Source organism: Trichomycterus rosablanca, chromosome 21 (assembly GCF_030014385.1).
Source record: "Trichomycterus rosablanca isolate fTriRos1 chromosome 21, fTriRos1.hap1, whole genome shotgun sequence".
Taxonomy (NCBI): domain Eukaryota; kingdom Metazoa; phylum Chordata; class Actinopteri; order Siluriformes; family Trichomycteridae; genus Trichomycterus; species Trichomycterus rosablanca.
The window spans coordinates 2803908-2817713 of NC_086008.1; positions in this window are offsets into that span (position 1 = coordinate 2803908).

The window sequence follows — 13806 nt, forward strand, 5'->3', positions numbered from 1 at the left end:
GCGTTAAAGCAAAGAGGAAAAATAAATGAATCTGAGTGCTTGGATTGCTTGGATTGTTCTATAGTGAGTTGGAGGTTAATAAATATTTTTTGCAATGCAGCGTGGGTGTTTTGTAGAGAACGATCAGGTCAGAAATACTGTAAAACTGTGTGTGTGTGCTGATGTATTCTGATATAAACTATATTACGCCCCTGTCCCACCTGTATAAACCCCTCCCCTGCGTTTCCCCTCGCACTGTATCTTGCGTTCTCATTGGCTGTTTGACACCGCACTCATTGTTAGTCAGGCAACTCAGATCAGATACCTGACATGCTAGAAATCTCAATTCGGTCGCCGAGTGCTCGGCGAGCCCGTCGGATCGAGTCGTTGAGTAGTTCACACATAGCGATTCGATCGCCGAGCAAACGCCGAGTTGCTCCCGAGTCGGCAAATCTAGCGCCGACCAGTCGGCAAGCGAAAATCAGGGCAAAAATCGTGCAGTGTGAACTAGGCATAAGTCGGTGTGGGTTTCACACTACACGACTGATCAGCAATCACCTTCCGTAGCATCAAAAGGTAGCACTTACCTGGAGGACATCCACAAGGACATGAGGAGATCATGAGAGCAAAATCCTCACAGTCACCCGGGGTGAAACATGCAGTGTGGCACCCACCACGACCAGGTCACTATTGCTGGGTCGCTTGAGATGTTGTAAGTCGCTTGAGATAAAAGTGTCTGCTAAACGCTAGAAATGCAAATGTAATATTATAGAGGTGCTATAGTTGACAAAAATAAAGCTACAAAGTTTTATTTAGTTCCATTAAAAACTACAATTAAATATATCAGGTGTGATTTTCTTTATTTATTGGGGGGTATTTTTGCACACACCTCTGACACGAGATAAAGCTGTTGACCGCTTCTTTACAACAGTCAGTGGAAGAATAATACAGAGAGACTCAGCACGCTACGCTCTCTATATTCTTCTGTAGCTTGTGCTGAGTCGCTGTTGCAGCAGCAAGGACATAAAGACCCATCCAGGCCCTCCTCCCTCAGACACGGCCTGGTGCGTGTTGAGCACCCCGTCAGTGCTGAGTGTAGAACATACACAACTGCTTTGTTTTATTTTTAAACATTTATTCATTGTCATTGTGTGTTAAACCACATCTTTATCCTGGTCAGGGTCACAGTGGGTCTAAAGCACTGGTCGAAAGGTAGAACACACACTGGACAGGTCGCCGGTCAATGGCGGGCAGACACACCCCGAGACCCAAGTGATTCCACAAAACAGCGACACTCACCAGGATAAACTGGTAATAAAACAACATGAATGAATGAATTAAAAATAAACCTGAATGTAAATGATGTAACTGTTGCACTTGCAATTATTCTTTTTACCAAAGTCCTGTTGCATGCAGCACAAAAATATCAAGATTGTTACAAAATAGAAATAACAGCATGTTCTTGAGTTCCTTTATTGTTTTAATTGATAAGAACTGATAATATCTGAATAGCGAGGTTGATTTCTGGTTATTTTGACATGCTTAAATCTGTCCATCAGTAGAAATAGTTTGGACTCCTGCAATAAACCTTTTTTATGGTGCCAGCTTGTCTGGTTTTTACACTCCACCACATTTCAGTAGAAAAGCCCTCAGCTCCAACAGTTCCTGGCTTCACCTCCATCAACCTGACTACAGGAGGAACACAGGAATCCTGCGTGACCTGCTCTCTGGCGCCGTGGTGGCAAATTTATGTTGAGCTCCTTCAAACAGACTGTGGGTGAGAGAGAGAGAGAGAGAGAGAGAGAGAGAGAGAGAGAGAGAGAGAGAGAGAGAGAGAGACTTGGAGCAACACAATAAGAGAAAAGAAGTTTGTCAGAGTTCATTAAGTATCAGGGGAAGATCTGCAGGGCTGGCAAAGCGAGGCGAACCGGGGGCCGGGTGCCATTAATCACGCCTGACAGCCGAGCGGGCACACGGAGTCGCTGCCAGAGACTCTGCTCGTGATTACGAAGAAGGGTCCTGACCGAAACGGACGGCGTAGCGAGCAGAAACCCGAGACGAGGAGGCAAGAAAGCGGAACCGAAGATCTCTCGACCCGCATTACTCTCATCGAGACACGCAGCAGCTTCTAAACAATCATCAGCATGAGAGGGTGAACGAGGCGAGGGCGCAGGTCACCAACACAAGGGCACTTTCATCTGTAGCTTTATTCTGTTAAATTATGGTTTTAATAGTTTAAAGAAGGAGGAAAAAGGCTGAATTAAAATCTAAATATACTGGATACCATATATACTGGATCCTAGATATTATTCCTGCTAGTATCGTGCAGAATAGTCGAGTCACAACAGAAAACATCAGTAATCAGAACCAAACCTGGTGATCTTTACCCTTCTGATAGGGCAAAAGCCAAAATGCCCCCAACCCAACAAATGTAACGCTTTATTTATGTTCTGTAGAAATAAAACTGTTTCTATTCATTCATTATTAAAACTGCTTATTCAAATCTGTGAACTTGACTCGACAACGATTGGCTGTTGTTTATACTGGGTGGGAGCCGGATAGGGAGCAAATAACTGAGGCAATTACGACCTCTGCTGGCTGATTGAGGAATAATGCGTTGATCAGGGTGTGGCTCTCCGTACACAAAGCTAATCTGCATATGAACTCGCCTCGTGCAGGTAAAAAGATGCTGTCAGGCTACTGCACATGCGCCGGAGAGGGCGTGTGTCAGTCTCGCTCTTCTCGATCAGCATTGGAGATCAGCATCGGTAGAGAGGAAATGTAATGCAATCGGGTTATTGGATATGACTAAATTGGAAGGGAAATTGTGAAAAAAATCCACGAACTCGCAAGTTCGAATCCCAGGTCTGCTACAATCAGGCCGGGCGCCTATACGGACAACGATTGGCGTGTCCGCGGGTGGGATTCCCAGATACGGTCCCTCAAAACTGCTGCAGTTATGACCCCTGCTGGCTGATCGATGGTACTGCACAGAGACGGGGGATAATGGGGCCATATGAACCCGACTGGTGCAGGTGAAAAGAAGTGGTCCGTGCTTCACACGTGTCTGAGAGGGTGTCTCACAATTGCGGCTCTCCTAGATCAGGAGTGGAACCTAAGGACAGCAAGAACTGGGATGTCATCCACGGGCGTGTCAAGCTATAGAGGAAAGAGAACAACACCTACTTAGCCGCAGGAACTAAAATCAGCCCTGGTTCCTACAGTGGAAAAGTGCTTACTGACAGAAAAGAGAGAGACACAAATATGAGAGAGCGAGAGAGAGAGAGAGAGTGTAGTTTTGTCTGAGATATCCCTCCGTCTCAGACAGCTCATGGTGAGAATAAATAGCACTAAGAGTGGCATGCGAGAGCTGAGTGAGAGAGCTTTAGAGACAGCTATGCGAGTGTGTGTGTGTGTGTGTGTGAGAGAGAGAGAGAGAGAGAGAGAGAGAGAGAGAGAGAGAGAGAGAGAGAGAGAGAGAGAGAGAGAGAGAGAGAGAGATGGGGCGGGGCTCAGTGACAGGTCGAGATGGAAGTCTGTGTTAAGTGGAGCTCTTGAAAGCACGTCGGGCCTCATTAGATGTCAGTCGTAACAATACTGAACTGGCAGTGAGGACTGAGGCGAGTCTCACAGCCATAAATCACACACTGACAGCTCCACACACACACACACACACACACACACACACACGCACACACACACACACACACGCACTCTCCTGAGATTCCATTTTACTTCTGCGTTGCTGTGAACATGTGTCGGCATCCTGTGTGGATCTAAGCGTTCATGTCACCAAACGTTTCAGAAAGGAAGTTTCTGAGCGTCCAGTCGGTGATGATGTCAAGAAACCAAACGTCAGATATGTGGATAATTCTATTGTATTCTATTCTACTCTACTCTACTCTACTCTACTCTACTCTACTCTACTCTACTCTACTCTATTTCTTCTTCTATAAGGACTGCACATAATTTATCTTTAAATAGGCAGGTAAAATGAACAGAAAGCCAAGTCCATGTCATAGATGTTTATTATCATCAGAACATTTTTTATGCATTTCCCTCCAATTTTCCTATCAATTTAGTCATATCCAGTTACCCAATCGCATTTCACCTCCTCTGCTGCTCCAGACCTTCACTCCTGATTGAGGAGAGATGTGACTAATACACGCCAAGGGAAGCGGGGTTAAAAAATTATTTACACTCTGAGATATAACAATATAAATAAAAAATTATTTACACTGAGAAATTTTTTTTTTTTTCTAAATTATTTACACACTGAGAAATAAGAATAAAAATATTTTAAAAAATTATTTACACACTAAGAAATAAAAATAAAGATATAAAAAAAAGTATTACATTTTGGGAAATAAAAATATAAATAAAAATGATTTACACTTTGATCAATAAAAATATAAATAAAAAATATTTACACTGAGAAATAAAAATAGACATATAAAAATTTATATTTTGAAAAATAAATATAAAAACTATTTACATACTGAGAAAAAAAATTAAATATAAAAAATTATTTACTTTCTGAGAAATAAAAATAAAATATAAAAAATTATTTACATTCTGAGAAATAAAAATAAAATATAAAAAATTATTTACATTCTGAGAAATAAAAATAGACATAAAAAAATTTACATTTTGAAAAAAAATTTTTTTTTTTTAAAGAAAAGAAAATGGAGCTTAAATTTTAGGGTTTAGAAATGTCTGCTGATTAAAAGTTCTGTGTTAAAAATACTGAGATTAAATTTGTCCGGATGCTCGGATGTAATCCAAGAGCCATCAAACAAAACCAGATCTGCTGTGAATGAACAGCTTCTGGAACAGTGACCAAACTGTCTAGTGTCAAACAAGCCGACACTGGTTCAGTGTCTGTTGTATTAAACTTGCTTGATCGTGGACAGTGTCGCCTGAGTACGAGTTCCAGCGGCTCCTGGATTAGATCTGACCATCCAGACGAATTTCCTCTCAGTACTGAGGGTTTTGGTGCAGCCTGTAATAACGACGTGCAGGATTGTGCTGATTTTGATAGATGACGGGAACAGACGTTTTTAAATGTGATCATGATGAATCAGGCTGTTATTTCACAGCATTAGGAAGCAGTAAGCTGAAGTGTGTTCTGTTATTATAATCATGAACAGAACCCAAAACTGCACTAATCTTTTAAGCTAAAACTGAACCAGAAGATGAACCTGTGTTTAATACAGTTTGTTCTTAAAACAGGGCATCCAACAAGCTCATGGTCAGGTGTCCAAATACTAATTATCGCTTATGTAATTTTCTACAAACTTAAAAGCTGTGCGTTAATATTAGAGGATTTTCAATTCATAAAAATAACAAGAAATCTGTTCAACTTCTAAAGCACCTTCTGTGTGTGTGTGTGTGTGTGTGTGTGTGTATGCTCGTTTCCTGCTCGCATTGTTCTCACATATAAAGGCTCATTTATCTTTCTGAAGGATGTTTTCTTTGCATAGAATCAAAATCATAACAGTGTCCTTAAGATCGTCCAAAAATGTGTGAGCAGTAGATGAGAGGAAGCGTCACCACCAGTAACATCACGGCTGGAATGATCTGTGATACTCGACTTCAGCTAGAACCTGCAACCATCACAGCTGTAATGTTATTAGATTAGATTTAACTTTACTGTTATTGTGCAGAGTACAAGTACAGAGCAGCATCTAACCAGAGGTGCCAGATAGAGATTATTTACATTTATTACAAACAAAGTGCACGAGTGACCAGATAAGTGAAACTGAGGAGATGTGTACAGAAGTAGTAACAGATATTTCTGTATATATGATGAAAAGTGACAAAAATGCACAGAAATGTTGTGGTAATGACTGAGTATAAATAAAATATAGTTTATACGTATAACAGATACAATATATACATTATTGTTTGTGCTTGTTATTTGCATTTAAACATGATGTGGTCTGTAACAGAGTCTGAAACTGCAAAATTAAGTAAAATAGTTGTTTTTAATATAAACAAATCCTCTCCTGCAGTAATGTAGTTCCACCACAAGTGCTACACAAATCAGGGTAAATCAGGGTTAGAAAGATCCAAAAATCCTGTTTTATTATTATTATTATTATAATTATTATTATTATTAATAATAATAATAATAATAATAATAATAATAATAATAATAATAATAATAATAATAATAATAATAATAATAATAATAATAATGCTCCTAAATAATAATAACTCATTCATTCATTGTCCGTTTTACCAGCGCTTTATCCTGTTCAGGCTCGCAGTGGGTACGACTCACTGGACGAAAGCCAGGAAACACCCTGGACAGGTCACCAGTCCATCACAGGGCAACAACACTCACACACACTTTTGGCATTTTAGTATCTCCAGTTAAGCGGACTGCACGTCTTTGTACTGTGGGAGGAAACTGAAGCTCCCGGAGGAAACCCACACAGACACAGACACAGAGACAGAGAACATGCAAACTCCACACAGAAAGGGCCTGGACCGCTCCACCTGGGAACTGAACCCAGGATCTTCATGGTGTGAGGAGACAGTGCTACCCACCGAGTGGAACAGTGGGTAGTGCTGTCACCTCATAGGTTTGTATTGTGTCCTTTATTTATTATTTATTCTTAACATTTTTGGGGTGGGATAGTAAATTTCTTTATAGACTCCCTTATTTGATGCTAAATCATTTGGGACAGAATTAGTCTGGTGGTGATGGTGTTGAGTTCTCATCTGCTGTGTGTGTGTGTGTGTGTGTGTGTGTGTGTGTGTGTGTGTGTGTGTGTGTGTTCACTAAAGATCAGCAGAAGTAGAAGAGCAGGTATCAGCACTTTAGTGCCTGGCTGAAGGACAATCAATCACTTCAGAGGTCAGCATTATTACTGCATCACACACACACACACACACACACACACAGTAAAACAAACGCATCAATACACACATTGACTATAATGTGCCCAGTGTTTCTATTATATAACATATACAGTATTATATGATCATATGCTTCCAACTATCTGGCAACAGTTTGGGGAAGGCTTTTTCCTGCCCCTGTGCACAAAACACTGGCCATAAATGATGGTTTGGTGAGTTTGGTGTTGAGCAATTTTTGGTTGTTTGCACAGACATCTGACTTTTATATACATTTAGGATTGAACATTAGGACTGAAGCGTTGATTCTGAGCTCGACCGTCTCATCCGGTGTCAGTGCTTGACCATAAATGCTCCGATTTACACAGAAACACTCCAAAATGTCATAGACAGCCTATCCCCAGGTGGGGCGGTCAGGGTCCTTTCTGTGTGGAGTTTGCATGTTCTCCCCATGTCCGCGTGGGTTTCCTCCGGGTGCTCCGGTTTCCTACCACAGTTCAAAAACATGCAAGTGAGGTGAATTGGAGATACTAAATTGTCCAAGACTGTGTTTGATATAACCTCGTGAACTGGTGAATCTTGTGTAAGCAGTAACTACCGTTTCTGTCACAAATGTAACCAAAGTGTAAAACATGACGTTAAAATCCTAATAAACAAGCAAACAAACATAGACAGCCTTTCCAGAGGAGTGGAGGCTGTTAAAGCTGCACTGATCGGGACTCGCTTGTGCTGAATTAATTTGTAAGGGAAAAAGATGCTTCTGTTTTTATTTTATTAAATTAATAATTCTCAAACCTGAATTTTGCAAATGCTCCTATATCTTATAAATCATCTCTCTCTCTCTCTCTCTCTCTCTCTCTCTCTCTCTCTCTCTCTCTCTCTGCGTTCTGTGTTTTTCTCCCCCCTTCTTAACCTCGGCGTGGCCCCCAAGTGGCTCTGCCATAAATCAGTGCTCAGATCGTGTGTGCCAGTTAGACTAAACAGGAGCATTTGTGAGGATTTGCTGGCGCTCATTAATCATCCTGACAGTTTGAAAAACACATTTCTCCTTTAATGACTGTATTTGGATAATCAGGCCTGTTCTCCTTCCTTCCCTCCCTCCCGCTCTCCTTCCTCTCTCCTGCTCGTTTCGGAGACAGCTGGCTCGGTTTACGGCCGGGGCGGAACAGGCCCGCGGTCACGGGCGCCTCTTGGAAATGTTGCGCCTCATTGGAACGGTCACACGACATAAGAAAAACGTTTTCTCTTCCTAGGAAAGGCCGGAGGTCTCTCGCTTGCTCCATATCGCAGGTTTTGGGTCACTTTTGGAGAAATGTGATGCCGGATCATGGACGGGCAAACGAAGCTGGGCATTGGGGGATGAGGGGGTCGGCAGCAGATATGGCAGGGTGTTGACAGGAGCACTTTCATCTCGAGGTCTTTCATTAGAGGAGACGCGAGACATTTCTTCACCCCGTCTCACCTGGGTGTGTGTTCTGGCATTAACATTCGACCCCACGTAAGGGACGAGGTTTCTACCACACAGAGCTCCTGAGCTCCTGCCACGCCAGGTTACTGTCAACGAAATTATATATATACATATACACCAATCAGCCATAACATTCCATCTGTTTCTCTACATACTTTTTTAACCTGCTTTCACCCTGTTCTTCAATGGTCAGGAACCCCACAGGACCACCACAGAGCAGGTATTATTTAGGTGGTGGATGATTCTCAGCACTGCAGTGACACTGACATGGTGGTGGTGTGTTAGTGTGTGTTGTGCTGGTATGAGTGGATCAGACACAGCAGTGCTGCTGGAGTTTGTAAATACCGTGTCCACTCACTGTCCACTCTATTAGACGCTCCTACCTAGTTGGTCCACCTTGTAGATGTAAAGTCAGAGACGATCACTCATCTATTGCTGCTGTTTGAGTCGGTCATCTTCTAGACCTTCATCAGTGGTCAAGAACGCTGCCCACAGGGCGCTGTTGGCTGGATGTTTTTGGTTGGTGGACTATTCTAGAGTCCAGCAGTGACAGTGAGGTGTTTAAAAACTCCAGCAGCTGCTGTGTCTGATCGACTCATACCAGCACAACACACACTAACACACCACCACCATGTCAGTGTCACTGCAGTGCTGAGAATCATCCACCATCTAAATAATACCTGCTCTGTGGGGCACATTACTGCACTATTGGATTTTATGCGCACCAAGCAGATCCTGTGATGAAATCCATCATATTATATTATATTATACGATTAAAACCCCATGAATTTTCCAGCCCTAATTTCCTCCGCCAGCGCCGTGCATACGTAGCACCGTGAGGCCGTCCTGATTAGTAATTATTCCTTCCTGTCAGCAGGTAAAATAACCCGGGGCGTTCGGTTCTGCACCGCGGCAGTGCCGGATGGGTCAGCTCTTTGCTCTTGACATGTTATTGTGTCATTACGGAACAGTGTGTCATGCCGGCTGTCGCGAGTTTATGTCGGCTGTCATGAAGCTGACGCTAACCCAAACCGAGTGTGACAGGCGGTTTAAAACCGCTCACACTCTTATGCCAAGTTTCTGACGAATGGCCTCGGGAAAGTTAAACAGCCGCAAATCTGACTGTGTGACTAACTCTGACACCTACGCTCGAGTGTGTGTGTGTGTGTGTGTGTGCGTGTGTGTGCACGGATGGACTTTCTCACTCTGAGATACAGTACAGAGTATTAGGACTCATTCAGCTCTCAAATGCCACAAAATATAGAAAATATTACTTTAATTTATCAACATTTATATAGATACAAAGCATATATACACTACACAGTCAAAAGTATATTAAGATCTAGTGATTTAGCCAGGTGGGTAGCCTCACAGCAAGATGGTCCTGGGTTCCATTCCCAGGTGGAGCAGTCCGGCTCCCTTCTGTGTGGAGTTTGCATGTTCTCCCCGTGTCTGTGTGGGTTAGTAATGTGATCAGTGTGTTTTAATTTCTGAATGGCTGTTGCAGATGAGTTGTAGACCAGTGGCACATGTTAATGATGCCATCAAGATGCACCTTGTTACGGCAGTTGCCGAGTGAGCTGGCAATAAACGGCGCTCTGTTGGAACGTATCTTCGTGTGTTATTTCATTACACACGAACAATGGCCTTATTTACATTAAGTGTTATTTACATCAAGCAACAGTATCGGATCGAATTACAAATTTTTTTCCTTCTGATATCCGATCCAGTGATTTGGGCCAATACCGGACCGATACCGATACAGAATACTGGATCGGTGCCAGCCCTAGTTGTTACTAATGAATCTTGTGTAACGATGTAACCAAAGTGTGTAAAACAAGACTGCAAAATCCTAATAAATAAATAAATATTACATTTTTCCCTGTAATTTGTTGCCTGTATGTCTGCAGACGTTTCTTTTCCAGGGAACTATGAGTTGTAACCCAAAATTAACCTATGAGGAAACATTAATTATTTCCTTCCAGACTAATTTTGGCTAATACTTATAGTTTGGAAGATTTGTGGACTACAGTCCCAGGATGTGGGCAGGCAGCTTAAGAACCTTCCCCCCCTCCCCAAACTGAGCTGAGCCTAGCTGATCCTATGTGTTGTCATTTGGAGCACAACTGGTTTAGCTCAGGCCCGACGTTCCTGTGCCAAGGCACGTTTTTCCTTGGGCGCTGTGTTCCTATGCTCCCCTAGAGTGCTCCTAAATGGAGTCCAGCTGGCGCTGTGGCGTGCACCGTTTCATTGGCGCGGCGTCATTACCGAGGCTTCATCACGCTCGGCTGCTGCTCGCTGCAGGTTTTGTTTGCGGGCGTGCAGGCTCGGGGACCCCAGAACATGATGAATGGCGTGGATGAGAGAATGTGACTCCGAGGTTCACGCCAATCAGAGGCTAACGTTGTTTTTAATGGCTTGTGTTGCCGGTAGGAAAAAAACGCTCGGCCTTTCTGGAGATCAGGTTTGGAAAAGAAAGTAGCCGTTGTGTGATTATTTTACGAGCTGGATGAAAAGATGTGCCTTCAGCATCTGGCGTGGTTAAAGCGCGGGCGTGGGCAGAATAGAGCTCCCTGTTTTGCTGGGTGCTCATCAGAGCCCACATAGCCCATACTCAATCAACAGTAATGAGTCCGAATTAGACACGTAGAGCCGGAGAGGAGGACAGACGCCTCTTTTCCACTCACACTGTGCCAGTGTTGGTTCATGGACCCACCAAACTTTTTTAGGAACCGACCCAGGTCTAACAGCCAAACCATTAAGGAATCAGATGGGAAGTTTCCTAATAGCACTGAAAAGGGTACAAGTTTTACCTCTGACTCCACGTCTGCACGGGTTTCCTTTGAGTAATCGGTTCCTTTAACCTTTCAACAGCATGCCAGTAGGTCTACTGGTTACAATAATTTGCCCCTAGATGTGAGTAGGAGTGAGTGAGAGTGTGTTCCGTAGAATGAAACATGCCAGAATGAAGCAGTAGAGAAATGAATGAATAAAATTAAATTTCTTTATTTCCACAAAATGTTCTGGAGGTTTTTTTTGCCCCAAGAGTTTTTAAAATGGGGGCAGTTGTAGCCTAGCGGTTAAGAAACTAGACTAGTATTTAAAAGGTTGTTGGTTTAAGCCCCACCACTGTCAGGTTACCACTGTTGGACCCTTGAGCAAGGCCCTTAACCGAATTTCCACCTTCTTGTTTCTACTCTTACTGTCCATTTTATCAGCTCCACTTACCATATAGAAGCACTTTGTAGTTCTACAATTACTGACTGTAGTCCATATGTTTCTCTACATGCTTTGTTAGCCCCCTTTCATGCTGTTCTTCAATGGTCAGGACCACCACAGAGCAGGTATTATTTAGGTGGTGGATCATTCTCAGCACTGCAGTGACACTGACATGGTGGTGGTGTGTTAGTGTGTGTTGTGCTGGTATGAGTCGATCAGACAGCAGCGCTGCTGGAGTTTTTAAACACCTCACTGTCACTGATGGACTGGGAATCGTCCCCCAACCAAAAATATCCAGCCAACAGCGCCCCGTGGGCAGCGTCCTGTGACCACTGATGAAGGTCTAGAAGATGAGCGACTCAAACAGCAGCAATAGATGAGCGATCGTCTCTGACTTTACATCTACAAGGTGGACCAACTAGGTAGGAGTGTCTAATAGAGTGGACAGTGAGTGGACACAGTATTTAAAAACTCCAGCAGCGCTGCTGTGTCTGATCCACTCATACCAGCACAACACACACTAACACACCACCACCATGTCAGTGTCACTGCAGTGCTGAGAATGATCCACCACCTAAATAATACCTGCTCTGTGGTGGTCCTGTGGGGGTCCTGAGCATTGAAGAACAGGGTGAAAGCAGGTTAAAAATGTAGAGAAACAGATGGACTACAGTCAGTAATTGTGCTAATGAACTACAAAGTGCTTCATCCTAATGATGAATAGGAAACCTGTTTAGGATCATGCAAAATAACAGGGATGTTTTTGATACTTATACACTGACAATAACACAAATATATTATAAAAACACTGAAATACAATTTAAAACAGTTAAAAATCAATTAAAAATACAACAAAAGATGCACTTTACTTTTACTTCTTCATTGTTTAAAAAATGTCAACTTTTTTCTTGCTTGTATGTAAATGTGTGACTTCAGCATAATACACTGCTAACCAGAAAAAGAAAAACAGAGGCAGGAAGCGAAGGGTTTAAAGGTAGCAGAAAGGAGGCAGAGACAAAGAGCCAGACACGGAGCGTGAGATGGCAAGAGAAAAATGGAGGCAAGGAAGATGGAGTGCGTCTCACTCCGTCTCTCGCTCTGGCTAATTGGAGAGCAACTCCACACGCTGTCATCATTATTCACCAGCGCTGTTGGCTGCCTGGCCAGGAGACACACACACACACACACACACACACACACACACACAAACACTCCGGTGTCCGAGCTACAGAGGAGTCCGCAGATCTCCCCACACCCTCCCTCCCAAAACCCCCAGGAGACAAGAGAGCGATCAATCAAACAGGTGTAGTCGTGCTGAGGAGACACCGGTCCGAGACCGAAATGAACTCCGGGCCCTTGTTCTCACAGCCACACAGCCAGGCGACAGAACCGGAGCGTCTGCATATTGACTCAGCTGGAGTCGGAGAGAGAAAAGAAGGAGGAAGATAAATGGGACAGCGAGATGAATGAGAAGAGAGATGGGAAGAAAGAGCCGAGTGCAGGACGTGATGAATGAGCGGGAATCGGGCGACGGCACGATGAATCAGTGAAGATGGAGTGTTTTCCCCTCCGTTTCACCTCTCCTTTCTTTTCTCCTCCACCATTAAGGATTTCACTAAAGCATCTGAGCGAGGATCAGAATGAAATACCACCGACAATGGCACCAGCAGTTAAGCTCCAAATTTCAAATGAAAAGAAGCACTTGGCTTAATTAACACTGGTGCAGTTTTACGGCACTTCCACTAGGGGCGGCATGAACCATAACATTAAAACTTTAAAACCTGTAAACGCTAAACAACCAGTACAGTTCCTGCCTGTGGCTTAAATTAACTGGAATTCTATTAAATCCCAGTGCACAGTGATGCATATAATGGCTTAAAGTTACCTGACGGCATTTTAGATCCTCAACTCCTGCATACCTCCGGTTCTGACCGAAGAAAGCCATGAGCTAAGCAGTAGCCGACCGCTTCTATTCCCCTGCACGAAACGGGTTCATACAGAGAGCCGTATCACGTATGGAGAGTCATGCACTGATCTCCGTTGTTCCCCCGTCTATGTGTAGGCACCATCAAACAGCCAACAGAGGTCACAACTACAGCACCTTCACGAGACGGATTAATACGGGGAGCTGTATCACGTACGGAGAGTCATGCACTGATCCCCGTTATCCCCCGTCTATGTGTAGGCACCATCAAACAGCCACCAGAGGTCGCAATTGCAGCACCTTCACGAGGTGGATTCATATGGAGATCCATATCACGTACGGAGAGTCACGT